A 15,867-nucleotide genomic window follows, 5' to 3' on the forward strand; every position below is an offset into this window, starting at 1 on the left:
TTTTGTGAATTCAATGAGCACTGTATGCTGTTAGAGGAATTTGTCTTAATAAGCACTTATTGCTCTTCATAATCCTAAGATCCTGGTCGGGTTCCAGAAACATCAGTCTTTCATTTAAAAAATACCCTTGAATGACTAATAAGCATCAAAATATTCATTACTACATCTGATCTAATATTCCTGTTATTCAGCAGATATGATTTAAAAGTGAAAGCACTTTTAAAAGTTCCAAATGTTAGAGAATATAATGTTTGACTCCTTATGTACTCAGTGCCTAGTTGACTCTCATCTATTTCAGCAAATACTTATTGAGTATATTTTCATGCCCTGGGCAGTGTTGTTGTCACTAGGTATATAATTACAAACAAGAAAGATCAAATCCTTGCCTTCATGGAGCTTACATGTACTAAGGGGACACAGACACATAAATGTACAATTTTTAATTCTACTGCTAACTTATTGATATTTTAAATGATATTCCATCTATTTTAATTATGTTGTTCTTAATCAAACACTTTAATTCTCCTGGTTGATAAATAAGAATTCGATGTAATAAAACAATGGTAATAAAAAATTGCATAAAGTTAGTCTGTCTAATGAAATAAAATAATTCCAATTGTAACCTTAACTATTCTGAAAACAAACCTCTTTAATTCTAAATTTACTATCATTTTGAACAGAACTCAAGTCTTTATTGCTGGAAGACGGCGTGTAATTTGTGTTCACCGTGGGAATACTCCTGGCAAGTGTTTTAATTTATTTAATGGGATGTCCCAGACTCTTTCAGTAACTCACAGCTGGAAGTGTTTCCCTTACTTATTTCAGGCATCCAAATTAAAGTATGAGTAGGGAACATGACAGCAGATTTCACTGTTCTCATTTCTAAGACACATTCTTGTAACCTGAATAGCTGGTCTAGGATGGGTAAAACCACAATACTGATAGAGAAGAGTCAAAAATTTCCAACGCAAATTGGATATCAATAGCTTTCCCAGTTTCCCCAACTCCCACTCCACAAAAGCAGCTCAACAAAAGATGACCTTTGCCTTAAGGAATCCCTGCAGGCTTTTCCCAAATTAATTCACTTCATCTTACCTAGTTGGTTGACCATCTATCCACTCTTCTCAACTTGATTCTTTAAACTTTCCCTTACTAACAAGGCCCCCCCCCCCCCCCCCTTAGCCAGAACTGAAATCTTGGCTTCCTTCAGCTCATCATGCATAGCTTCTGGGTAAGCCTTCCAACTCATCTGCCCATGCCTGGATCCTGGAACCTCAGCTGAAGTCAAAACCATGGCCCCCCTGTTCACCTGGCTAATTGGACCATAAAAAATTTTAGATCGGAGTATGACTGAGGAAAGGGTACATCAAGGTCCATTACCATTAACAACAACTTTGGGGGACACTCAGATTATTGTGCTGCTCTGGGCCTCTGGGACATAATACTAAATCTGAATGAGAAGTAGGGTAAACCTTGTAGGCCAAGGATGAACTGTCAAGCACATACACACTTCTTCACCAACTCCTAGGTCTTGTTATGTAGAAATTGTTTTGATTGCCACAGGATCATGAAATGTTCTGAAAAGCTATTTGAGGAGGGGAGCTGAAGTGCACGGTGATTGCTGCTTCCTGGGGTTGAAATCAAACCAGAGAACTGTAGAGAACGATGCTGGGTTTCAGTTTTCCTCCTTCCATTTTAAGTTCCACAGCAAACTGGGCCAGGAGAAATGCTTTGAAAAGAGCACAAGGTTGGGTATGTATTTATTTTAGGTAGAAACAGTTGTCTCTTCACAGATTGAGAACGGTTAGTTATACTAGATTCATTGTAGGGAATAAAATATAATCAATTCACAAGGCAGGATTACTTTCCGCCCAGGAGAATAATCTCAAAGCCCCAGGGGAATGCCTATATTAAAGGATTGAATAAAGGAAACAGGATTATTCAAAAGGAATTAAGAAGACAGAAAAGTGGGAGATGGTGGTGTCATAGGGATCAAGAAAGGAGGGTCTGAATATGGAGGGAAAGAGATCCATAAGTGTCCTTTGAACTTACAAGTTGGGAAGTTACTGGTAACCTGTTTGCATATAGTAGTCTTATGAGTGTTTATTAGAGACGGAATAAGCACACTTCTGACTTGTGGGGTAGGAAAATGTGGGAGTGGGACCTGAAAAATGCTACACACTGTGTTTGACCACAATGCTCCTCACCCACAGAGTTGTTTTCCAGGAGTGGTGGTAATATCACCCCTCTTGCTGCTTGGTCTAAACTTCTCTAGAAAATGAATTCAGAAGATGATTTGCTGGGATTACAGCTTCATTGAGCATTCACAGGTTTTCTGTCACAGAGACAACTAGTCTTGTGGTCACCACCAAATATTTGACGTTTTCCTCTTCATCAAATTCATACTCAAGTTGCTAATACCTTAAGTAACTTGAACCCTAAATATTAAAATAGTAGTAATAGTAAAGTCTCAGAATAGATGTCATATAATTATTTATAAATATTTTGTGCTTAGCATTTTAAAACATTAGGTAAGTTATCATTGATTTTTCTTAGAAAGACTTTGAAAAGGTAAATTGATTTTCGCTTCTCATAGCATTTGATGAATAGATAACTGAGAAGATAAATTTTCCAGAGAGAGAAGAAGGAAGTTTCTTCAAAGGTAAAGTTTCAAATTACATTGCATGAATTTTCTGCATAGGCATGAGGCATAGGCATCCTCCACTCCTATTAGGAAACTTTTCCAGAAATGTAATCAGAATTGTTAAGAAAGTAAATGGAAATCAAACCTGTAAAATATAAACAGATTTTCAGTGCCTGAAAACATGTAATAGAAGGCAGCAGAAATGGAGATAGAACTGCTCCTCAGTTAGGCTGCCTTAGATGAAATCATGTCATATTGGACAGCTAACTTAAACTGTCTGTGCCTTAGTTTACTCAATTGTTAATATTATCTAATAATAGTCACTAAGTCATTGGGTAGCTTTGAGGACAAATTGAGATTTTACAGGTAAGAGTTTTAGAATTGTCCATGAGATTCAGTAAGTCCTCCGTAAGTGTCCACTGTTACCAATGTAGTCACAGAGTCTCAGCAGTTGAAGACATGTAGAGATCATCCTGCCCAACCCCTCATCCAGTGCTATGACTGTCTTATCAACGTCTTGGGCATGTCGAGTGATGAACAGCTGGGGACTGTTTTTTGGATTAAAACAGTTACTAATTGGGCTTTGTGTGTGTATGTGGGTGCACTTGCCTGTGCTTGACTTTCAACAAGGTAAACACACAGACATCCTTTTATTGCTGCCTCCTAAGTCCATCTACACAGAAAGGAAGTCCCTAGCTATAGGCAGCTCTATAATTCTATGGCTCCTGACGTGGTCAGTGCAGGTTAATAGGGAGGGAGTGGAAGGAGAATGCAGGTACCTCCCAGAAGTCTACAGGCCCCCTAGAGGCTAGAATGATCTCCAGGGAAGAGATAATAATAGTAATTACTTTAAAAGATCAGAGACACTAGGGTGGCCATATAGCATCCAAACTTGGACCATTTTGAGAGTGAAAGGGGGTACTATTAATAATTATGCTGAGAGAACTGGTGTAGACGAGGGCTACCTTGGGTAAACAAGAGTGTGTAGTTGTGCTGGTTAACACCCACTGTTGTGAGGGAAATGTGCACATTTATTTGTTGTTGGAAGGATTGGGTATCTATACAAACTTTTTGGAAGGCAATCTAACAGTATCTATTAAAATTTTATTTTGGGGGTACTTTTTGACCTGGTAATGCTGTTATTGGAGATTTTTTTTCCTCATATAGAAACACTTTGTGAGTCACCAAATTATGTGTATTAGTTGAACCGTAGGCAATTTCTGGATTTGTTCACTTGTGACATACTAAAAGGGCAATTTCATATGTTTCAAACCAATAAAATAGTCAGGAGTTGATCTAGGTTTTGTGGGGCTTGAAGCTTATGGAATTTTGGGACTCTCTTAAAAAAATTTTTAATCTTCCTTTTGTTAATTTTACAAAAATATTTGACTCTGATAACACATATTCCCAAGGCATTGAAAGGGCTAGGGCAAATGAGGGCTCCTAAAGCTTAAACTACACCGCACACACATATATTCTATTAAATACTTTTAAAATGAGAACACACATTCTTGACTAGACTTGAATAAGAATGGAACTGTCATATACTACATTTGGGGATGTAAATTAGAACAAGAATTTTAAAAATAAACTTACCAGTAGGAATCAAGAACCTTAACTTGTTTTCACTCTTTATCCCAATAATGTCACTTTTGGAATTTTATCCTATAGAAATAATCTGAAATAGTTTCATTTCTTTAACATTTAGCTCTTTGATCTATTTGGAATTAATTATTGTATATGGTATGAGATTCAGCTCCAATTTTATGTTTTTCCAAATGGCTATCCAGGTGTCCCAGTGCAATTTATTTTAAAAGCCCATCTTTATGCCAGTGATATGAGATGGAATCTTTTTTTTCAATTGAGGTAGCATTGTTTTATAACATTATATAAATTTCAGGTGTACAACATTATATTTTGATGTCTGTATGGACTATATTGTGTTCACTACCAAAGTCCAGTTTCCATCCATCACTGTACAGATGTCCTCCTTTACCCATTTTGCCCTCCCCTCACCCCCATTCCCTGCTGGTAACCACCACTCTGTCTTCTATATCTATGTGTTTATCTTCTACATATGAGTGAAATCATACGGTATTTGTCTTTCTCCATCTGACTTATTTTGCTTAGCATAGTACCCATTAGGTCCATCTATATTGTCACAAATGGCGAGATTTTATCTTTTATGGCTGAGTAGTATTCCATTGTATGTATATGCCATTCGTCTGTCAATGGGCACTTAGGTTGTTTCCAAGACTTGGCTATTGCGAATAATGCTGCAATGAAGGAATCTTTTTCTTAGATTAAATTTCCATACACATTTGAGTATATTTTTGTGTATTTTATTCACTGCCGTTGGTTTGTCTGGCTAATCATCCCCGAATTCCATGATTGTTTAATTATGGAGGATACATAAATTATTTTAAAATCAGGAAGTGATATTAAACTCCTCCCCACCTCACATTACTCTTTTTGTTTTCATTTTTTCTTAACTTTAAGTTCAAGCAGAATAAAGGTGAGTTGTTTATTCTAACATGTGCCAATGCTGGAAATTTCAGAAAATTAAACATTTGGTCTCTGGAAAAAATAATCATTCTAGAACTTCAGAGGCACTACATGCAAAATAATACATGAATTTACAATGATTTTCTCTTGATTTGTTTCAACTTGGTTTCTCCTCCTCTCCTCCCCTCCCCTCCCTTCCCCTTCTCTCTTGTGGCTTACTTCCTCTTGTCTCTCTTCTTTTGTCTTCCTTCTCTTTTTCTTCCTTCCCCTTCCTGCCTTCCTGCCCTCTTTCCTTTCAGAAGCAAACTTACCAAAGAAGAACTTGGTGATATTAGGAAATTAAAAAAAAAAAAGCTATGTCTTCTCATGCTGCCTTGTCCAACTTTTGTACTGGAGCATTTCATTTTGAATGAAAATGCTATCACAGGGGGAAATGTTATTGCAGGAGAGCTTTCACTATAAGTTCACCATATAATGATCATATAAGGAATTTTAAATGCATAATGTAAAAGATACAATCTTAAATGATTTTGGTTACAAATTCTGTTAAAAATAAAACAGTGAAACATTTAAACAATTAGACCTGATATTACAGTCCAAAACTGTCTTCTATAAGGCAATATTTTGAAATCTTTAGAATAAGACATTAAAACATCTTAGCACAAATTATGGAACTAGTTATGGATTCTTTTTTATATCTAATTAGTAAACTTAAAGAAAAGATAGTGAACTCTATGGAGAGGAAAGGAATTGACCCAGGATTGTGAGGAAACAGGACTGTGAGGAGAAAGACATAAAGCTCTAGAAAGACTGGGATTGGGGGAAGCTTCTTTTTGGGTGATGAGAATGGGATGAGAGAAGGAAAGTTTGAAGAGAGCAGCATTCTTAAATTGCGTTCCCTGGAAAATAGACTCCAGGGCAGAGATTTGTGTGCAAGAGTTTATTGCAGCATGCTTTTAGGAATAACACATGTGTGTGAGAGAGAGAAGCAGACTTGGGCCACGGGAATAGTCGAGTTGTCATGTAGTCACGACAGAGGTCTCAGACAATCTCATGGGGAGCTCTGGAAACTGGATGGACTCCCTCATTGGGGCAAAGGGACTCAAACCGCCACATCAACGAGCATTAGATGTGGGATTCTCTCCAAAAGGAGGCTTAATTTTGAGTGAGGTGGCTCCCTTTGCCTGAGGGCAATTCCTGAAGAGAGCCTGGCAGCTGGAGGAATGAGTGCCTTGTTCCTGAAAGGCAGGTCTGAGCAGTATACCATAGCATCTACCACAGCAGATGTTTTTGATTTGGGGGAATATTGAGAATAGTGATGCTGGGAAGATAGGATTTTGAAATGTTCTACTACTCATTAAGAGCAGACTCCTCCCTCACCACTTTAGCATTTTCTTTACAACCTATGTAAATATTTAAATTTCTTTCAATTAGATCTTTCCATTGTTATTTAATTGGTTTTTTTTTAATTGACCCAAGCCAGAGATTGGGTCACATATGACCAGCTTTATTTTCAGATTAAATAAATTTTGAAATGGAATTAATTGTGATGGTGACTGAGAAGGGAAAGATATATAATAGAAGATGGTAGATTTACTAGAAAAAGAAGATAATTGAAAAATGGGATGTCTTGGAGAAGTAGAAAAAACCAGATCTAATGGGACAGAGAGTAGGAGAGTAGAAGGTTGTGGTCAGAGAGTATGATTTCCACATAGAACACTAAAAGATGGAACAGTTTAGATCAGGGAATGACAAACTTTTCCTGTAAAAGGCCAGATAGTAAATATTTTAGGCTTTTGAGGCCTTATGGTCTACTCAACTTTGCTGTCATTGTGCAAAATCAGCCATAGGCAATACGTAAATGAATGTACATGACTGTCTTCCAATAAAATTTCATTTACAAAAACATGCAGAGGGCCAGATTTGGTCTTTGAGCCATAGAGTGTGGGCCTCTGGTTTAGATGATGAAAAGACCATTGAATGGCTAAACAATGTTTGCCTAACTTGTTACACTGACTTGCAACAAATTTTTAAAGATACCAAATAAAATAGCCAAAAGAAGATACAAAAGGAAAGCAAGAATAAAGTAGTCATTATATTACTCATCTCCACTTTTGTCACATTGTTGATCATGTGTGCACAGCCTTTTGTCTCATGATTTACTGACTTTTTCATACTTCACATTTATATTCTTACTTCAGAAATACTCAATTTTTTGAAACAGAAGCAATGATTAATCCAATCACAGTATGCCACCCTGATAAATCCAAATGGGTTTGACAAACACATCATAAGAAGTAGCTAATCTCATGATAAGAAATGTAACAGTAACCCAAAAGGAATAGATTGGACTTCTGAAATACACATAGGACAGGGAGACGGATCTTTCCCCTTAATTTGTGTGATTCTTGACAAATCTTTTACCCTCTATACTTCATTGTGCAGCTATCAAATAAAAACACAGTTGATACTTTTCCAGAGTTTTCAAATCTATGTGACAAATTTTAAACTCATTTGAAAAGGATGTTCAGTGCTTTTTTGGAATAAGGTAATATTTTCCACATCCAGGCTGCTGCCTGGTCAAATCCATGAACAGGGATGTTATTAAAGAAAGCCTTCATTGGACTGTAGGTGTGATGAGATGACTCTAACCATCATGCTTGTATGACCAATGGGCATTTACTCCAAAATTTCATTTACTCTTGTAATTTGGGTGCCCAAATCATTAAAAAGGGAGAATTAAGAGGAACTTTTATGTCTGTTCACCATCTTTTGGTAAACATATGCTGTTGAATTATATATTGAACATGCCAGAGCCTAAAGATCAAATTGTGACTGAAATTGTGGAGAAAGACTTAACCTGCTGTTTTCTTCTGGTAGAGGAGAGCTGACAGTTAAAAGGCTGAGGGTGAGTGGCAGAGTGACAATAGCTTTGTTAACCTGACTTTAGATTAGATGATCATTGCCCGAAATGCCAACTTCTGGTTGGCTGTCAGAAAATGCCTTTTTCTCATTTCACTCACCAGCTTTTCTCTCTCCATTTAAATGGTAATTACACATTTTTAATGCATTGCAAGTGTGTCTAGTTTTACTCAGAATCCTCTGGGAACTCTAGAAACTAGTATTTTCATAAGGAGGGATGCTCTTTCGGAGGTATGTTTTTTTGTTTGGGAAGTTTTGAGTTCTATTAATTTTTTCTACTTTCACTTGCACATTTTGCTTTCTCAAAATCAATAGGATTTTTCCAATCACATAGTGAGCATTGGCAAAATTGAGTAATGACATTCAAGTCATATAACTTTAAGTAATATCTGTATTTTAAGTATCTTTCAGTTACCTTGAGAGTTGCTGCACATATGTTAATTTGGTATTGAGTATTGTTTTCTCATAATGTCAGACTAATTTCCAGTAAAATCTCCCCCCTATTTTTCCCTTTTCAAAATTATATTCTTATATTCTTTTAGAATCTAATGGTTAATTCTGATCCTGCATCTTTCTTTTTAGCCCTCTTCTCTCTGTGTGTGGCATTTAGTTCAAGATTCATTCTGGTATTCATAGCAGCACCTACTTGTTTCTTTGGGTGTAGTATTTTATCTTGACCTTCCAAATAACTTGAATGCAATAGAAGTACCAGGAAAAACCTAATGATCTGGTGAAATTAATAATACAAGTACTAAATATGAATCCTCAAGGTATTCCTGACCTAGTGATTACATAAGCAATCACGTTATATCACTAACTTTTATCTTTCTGAAGTCAAGATCATTTTTATGTAAAACTTCATCCAATTCTTGGGGGAACAAGCATATTTTTTTGGTCAAGTTATTTATAATAAGTAGGATTTAGTCAATATAATAAAGACAAAAGTTGACAAAATATAATGCAGGAATAACATTTTTTCTGTATGTGTCTAAGTTTTTTGTAAGTATAATTTTTCTGTAAGTATAAGTTTCTGATGGTGCCTGAGCAGAGGGTGTCTAAATGAAATAGAATCACATAAATGAGAGCCTGTGAGTAATAGTAACATAATAATGATAATAATAGTAATAGTATAAGCAATAACATTTTTCTCGAGAGACTCCTGCTGGAACGTGAGAAGTGATTTGGGGGCTGAGGGAGTTCTGCAGTCAAATTTAAAAGTTGCATCTGGAATTTAGTAGCTGTGAGATGGAAGGTAAATTGCTTAACATCTCTAAGCCTTGATTTCCTCATGTGTATAGGAATAATAATAACCATTTTCCAAGGAAGCTTATGAATAATGTAGGAAAAGCTCCTGGAACATAATATACAATCAATAAAGGGTAGCTCCTGGACAGGTGAAGGTGCCAGGCAAGATAACACCATGAAGCAGAAAGAGTCCAGTCCCCGAAACTGTAAGGTCCTGAGTTCTAATCTCTGCCCACCACTTTTTAGCTGTTTAATACTATGCAAACTATTTAAATACTAAGTCTCCCTATATAAAAGGGAAATAGCAATACTCTAACGGTTGTGTGAGAAGTAATTTAAATACTGTACGTAAAGCACTTTTTATAGTACCTGGCACACAGTGTGTACTCAATGGATGGTTCTATTACTGCCTGTTATGTCACTGTAGGTCTGTGGGACTGTGGGAACATATAAAGGAACCTTACAGGGTACCTTAAGACACTTAAAATCTCTCAAGGAAGATAAGGCCTTGAGATAAGTTTAAGTTTATGTAGTACAAAATTTACTATAGTAAGTTCCACAATAGGGGTCCACAGAGGCCCGAGAGTTGAGTTAAAGTCTAGAGAACTCATGTTCACGGGGCTCCAGTAGGACTTATGGCGGGCAATCATGGCTCAGCTAAGTTTGAAGAGTGGACAGGATATCAACCGGCAGAGATGGGAGCTGCTAGGGGAGGGAACTATTGGGAGAGGAAGCAGAATGAGCAATGAAAGCCAGAAAGGTGAAAAAGCACAGATTATACGTGATTAAAATAGTAAGTAAATTCAACTATTTACTTAAAGTATAAAGAACAAGGAGGTGTGGAATTAACAACTAACACTTACTGGGCACTTATCATGTGCCTGGAACTGTTCTAAGGGCTTCACATGTATTGATTCATTGATTCTTCACAACACCACCATGAGATAAGTCTTAGTATTAGCCCCACTTTATAAATAAGGAAACAGAGCCCTTATATTGTCTGTCTGTGAAATAGAAGATGGTGCCGCTTCCTCTGAGCCTGTAGCAGCCCTGTGCTGAGACGGCTGGGTGAGTGGTACATGGGCTACACTTTCTACCCCCTCCCTTCACCCTCACCTCTCAGCCAGATGACTCACTCAGGCACACCTCTCAGCCTACACTAGTGTGTGCAGCAGTCCTGCTTAATGTCACAAAACTGGGCAATCTGGCTCCAGAGTCTGAGCTTTTAATCACAACGCCATGTGATGAGAAAGGCACCTGGTCCTTTTTTGTGGAGAACCTTGAAATCCACACTTAGGAATTTAAACTTTGTTTTAAAGGTAATGGGAGACATTGACTTTATTTTTATTTTATTATTTTTTTTGAGGAAGATTAGCCCCTAGCTAACTACTGCCAATCCTCCTCTTTTTGCTGAGGAAGCCTGGCCCTGAGCTAACATCAATGCCCATCTTCTTCTACTTTATATGTGGGATGCCTACCACAGCATGGGTTTTGCCAAGCAGTCCCACATCTGCACCCAGGATCCGAACAAGCGAACCCCGGGCCACCGAGAAGTGGAACGTGCTAACTTAATCGCTGCGCCACCGGGCCGGCCCCACATTGACTTTACTTTGAAGGACTGTAGGGGCACTTTTTAGCAGCGGTGGGGAATAATATCATCACATTTGTAAGGAAACATACTTTGATGCTATTCTTGGGGGCAGGGGGCAGGGAGATGGAATGGGTGGACGGTTTAGAGAGGGGAGATTCAGGGGGGAAGACCAGTTAGGAGCAGAGTGCCAGGCATTAAAGTGGGCACAGGTGAAAGCTTAAATGAGGGTGGTGGCACTGGAAATTGGGAGGAGGAGACAGACTTGAATGATGTTTCAGGTTAGAATTGGCAAGCCAATTAGAAGTAGAGAGTGAAAAGAGGAGCTGAAGGAGACCCCTAAGGTTTCCAGCTTGGGTGATTGGAAGATAATGATGCTGTTAATATAAAGAAGGAAAACAGGAGGAAAGGCAAGCAAGTTTTGGTGAGAAGGATGAAGTTTGCATGTTGAATTTGTGGTAATAACAAGACATGCATGTAGAAATTCCAACCAGGAGTTGGGATTGGGGGTCTGGAACTGGAGATCTAAATGGGGAAACAGTCTACCTGAAGCCATGGGTGTGGGTGACAGTGATTGTGGAGTGTGTCAAGAGAATAACAGAAGGGGAAGAATGGATTCCTCAAGACAGCCTTAATCTAGGGTGTGGAAAGAAGTTATGTTGTCTCCCAGGAAGAAGGAGGAGTGACTCACAGAGTAAGTGAGCCAGGATACAGCGTGCTGAGGTGTAGGATAAGGGTGGTCAGAAGCACCAAATGCAGGGCACGGGCAAAAGGTGCTCATGCACATAGTCTATTTTGTAAACTGCAGTAAGGCTTTTAAACTGTTGGTATGTTTCAGGACACTGAGCACTTTGCTAAATATTAGGTACTGTGGTAGCTGAGAATAGATTGTAGCTTTCCGAAGTGCCTTGAATTGCAGGATACGTTTTCTATCCTATAAGAAGTGTCCTGGGCAACAAATGTTTTACCTTACAGGATAGAGGTTGCCTGGAGCATCATGTAGAGAAGGAATCTGAGCAATGCCCAGGCTCAGTGGGAAAGAGCACTGGGATCTATTAGCAATATCTACCCTCTGGGAGTGGGGAGTGGGGAATGCTGTGCCTAAGTTGGTCTTCTCTTGATTAGATGCTTTCTAAGTATTGTAAAAACTCTAAATTTCTATGATCATCAGAACCTAGTTTATCATACACATCAACTAAAAAAAAAAAAAAGAGGCAAAAGACTCCTCATAATTTTGTAGCAGTTTTCCAGTGCAGGACTTATAAAATGAAGCTGAATGTCAGATTCTTCAGAGTGAATGAATGAAAAAAATTATGTGCATTCAATAGGATAAACAAGGGAAAATCACTGCATACCTTCAACTCAGCCGTTTCCTAATACAAGTGTTGTGTGTGTGTGTGTGTGTGTGTGTGTGTGTGTGTGTGTGTTTGGGACTTTAGATAAATGTTCTAATGGGAGTATGGTGGGAATATGTGAAGGGAATTGAAAGTAATCACTTTTTACCGAGAGAGGAAAAAAACTAAGTTAAATTTCTCCAGTCAAGAAATTCGATTGTAGAAAGCCACAGGCAGGGACCATAAAAGGCAAATGCTGAGTTGTACTCACTGCGGAGAGTACATGGCAACTACATTAATAAAGTTTTAGATGAGACTCACCGTTCTATGTAAATAACTGTTGCAGAGAAGCTTTTATTTTATAAGTACTCATTGTCATCGAAATGTACTGTTGTTAGGCATAACAAGATTGTGCATAAACACTTTTCGAAATGCCGTTATAATTCATTTTAAAGTCATTTTGCTTTGCAGAATTTTAGAGCTGTAGGCCTTCATATTTCTTCTAACATATTTACTGTATCATAAGAATTTGCACCGATCATTTCATCTGTGTCAGAATATAAGCCCCTTGAGGGCAGGGCAGTATTTCATCACTGTGCCATTGCCATTACCATGTGTCGTGCCTTGCCTCTCTCTAGTCTCCTCTGACTTTTCCTCTTCTTGTTCACTGACATTTTCAGTCACCTTTCATAGCCTCTCTGCTGAAAGTCCAAGACATCATGCCTGCCATCAAAAATCTTAAAATCTAGTTGCTGAGAGAATAGTCACCAGAAACAGATAATGAATAAGGGAGGTTACTAATAACTTAGAGAATAACTCCACTGTAGTTACTATTTTAAAACCTTGATTGTGTTTTCATTCCTTTTTCAGCCACAGATAAATTCTCAGTATATACGCAAGGACTTTCACTATTTGGACTCAAGATTTGGGACAAACACAATAACTCTACTGTGACTACTTCCTGTCCACGCTTAGCATCTTTTCCCTGTATCTTTGTTCTCACTATTTTCTTTCTGATAAGGGCCTCTTGCACCAATTCTTGATATATGTTTCTCAAGACCCTAACTTCTTTTCAGATCTCATCTTTTTTTTTTTATATTCTTTCTTTTTTTTTTTTATTGAGTTAATGATAGGTTACAATCTTGTGAAATTTCAGTTGTACATTAATGTTTGTCAGTCATGTTGTAGGTGCACCACTTCACCCTTTGTGCCCACCCCCCACCCCACCTTTCCCCTGGTATCCACTAAACTGTTCTTAGTCCATAATTTTAAATTCCTCATATGAGTGGAGTCATACACAGATTATCCTTCTCTTGCTGGCTTATTTCACTTAACATAATTCCCTCAAGGTCCATCCATGTTATTGTAAATGGAATGATTTTGTTCTGTTTTACAACTGAGTAGTATTCCATTGTATATATGTACCACATCTTCTTTATCCATTTGTCTGTTGCTGGGCACTTAGGTTGCTTCCATGTTTTGGCTATTGTAAATAATGCTGCAATAAACATTGGGGTGCATAGGACTTTTGGGATTGCTGACTTTAAGCTCTTTGGATAAATACCCAGTAGTGGGATGGCTGGATCATATGGTAGTTCTATTTTTAATTTTTTGAGGAATCTCCGTACTGTTTTCCATAGTGGCTGCACCAGTTTGCATTCCCACCAGCAGTGTATGAGGGTTCCTTTTTCTCCACAACCTCTCCAACATTTGTTGCTATTAGTTTTAGATATTTTTGGCATTCTAACGGGTGTAAGGTGATATCTTAGTGTAGTTTTGGTTTGCATTTCCCTGATGATCAGCGATGATGAGCATCTTTTCATGTGCCTATTGGCCATCAGTATATCTTCTTTGGAGAAATGTCTGTTCATGTCTCCAGGCCATTTTTTGATTGGGTTGTTTGATGTTTTGTGGTTGAGTTGTGAGAGTTCTTTATATATTATGGATATTAAGCCTTTGTCAGATATATGACTTGCAAATATTTTTTCCCAGTTAGTGGGTTGTTTTTTTGTTTCAATCCTGTTTTCATTTGCCTTGAAGAAGCTCTTTAGTCTGATGAAGTCCCATTTGTTTATTCTTTCTATTGTTTCCCTTCTCTGAGAAGGCATGGTGTCCGAAAGGATCCTTTTAATACTGATGTCAAAGAGTGTACTGCCTACGTTTTCTTCCAGAAGCCTTATGGTTTCAGGTCTCACCTTTAGGTCTTTGATCCATTTTGAGTTTATTTTGGTGAATGGTGAAAAAGAATGGTCAATTTCCATTCTTTTACATGTGGCTTTCCAGTTTTCCCAGCACCATTTGCTGAAAAGACTTTCTTTTCTCCATTGTATGCCCTCAGCTCCTTTGTCAAAGATAAGCTGTCCATAGATGTGTGGTTTTATTTCTGGGCTTTCAATTCTGTTCCATTGATCTGTGCACCTGTTTTTGTACCAGTACCATGCTGTTTTGATTACTGTAGCTTTGTAGTATGTTTTGAAATCAGGGATTGTGATGCCTCCCGTTTTGTTCTTTTTTCTCAGGATTGCTTTAGAAATTCGGGGTCTTTTGTTGCCCCACATGAATTTTAGGATTCTTTGTTCTATTTCTGTAAAGAATGTCATTGGGATTCTGATTGGGATGGCGTTGAATCTGTAGATTGCTTTAGGTAGAACGGACATTTTAACTATGTTTATTCTTCCAATCCATGTACATGGAATGTCTTTCCATCTCCTTATGTCGTCATCCAATTCTCTCGGAAAGGCCTTGTAATTTTCATTATATAGGTCCTTCACTTCCTTAGTTAAATTTACCCCAAGGTATTTTATTCTTCTTGTTGCGATTGTGAATGGTATTGTGTTCTTGAGTTCTTTTTCTGTTGGTTCATTACTGGAGTATAAAAATGCTACTGATTTATGCAAATTGATTTTATATCCTGCAACTTTGCTGTAGTTGTTGATTACTTCTAACAGTTTTCCAATGGATTCTTTGGGGTTTTCTATATATAAGATCATGTCGTCTGCAAACAGCGAGAGTTTCACTTCTTCCCTCCCTATTTGGATTCCTTTTATTCCTTTTTCTTGCCTGATTGCTCTGGCCAGGACCTCCAGTACTATGTTAAATAAGAGTGGTGATAGACGGCATCCTTGTCTCTTTCCTGTTTTCAGGGGGATGGTGTTCAGTTTTTGCCCATTGAGTATGATGTTGGCTATGGGTTTGTCATATATGGTCTTTATTATGTTGAGGTAGTTTCCTTCTATGCCCATTTTGTCCAGAGTTTTTTTTTTTTTATCATAAATGGCTGTTGGATCTTGTCAAATGCCTTCTCTGCATCTATTGAGATGATCATGTGGTTTTTATTCCTCAGTATGTTGATGTGGTGTATCACGTTGATTGATTTGCGGATGTTGAACCATCCCTGTGTCCCTGGTATGAATCCCACCTCATCATGATGTATGATCCTTTTGATGAATTGCTGAATTCTGGTTGCCAAAATTTTGTTTAGAATTTTTGCATCTATGTTCATCAGTGATATTGGCCTGTAGTTCTCTTTTTTCGTGGTGTCCTTGTCAGGTTTTGGTATCAGCATGATGTTGGCCTCGTAGAATGTGTTAGGAAGTGTTCCATCCTCCCTAATTTTTTGGAATAGCTTG

The sequence above is a fragment of the Equus quagga genome, chromosome 8 (assembly GCF_021613505.1).
Source record: "Equus quagga isolate Etosha38 chromosome 8, UCLA_HA_Equagga_1.0, whole genome shotgun sequence".
Lineage (NCBI taxonomy): Eukaryota > Metazoa > Chordata > Mammalia > Perissodactyla > Equidae > Equus > Equus quagga.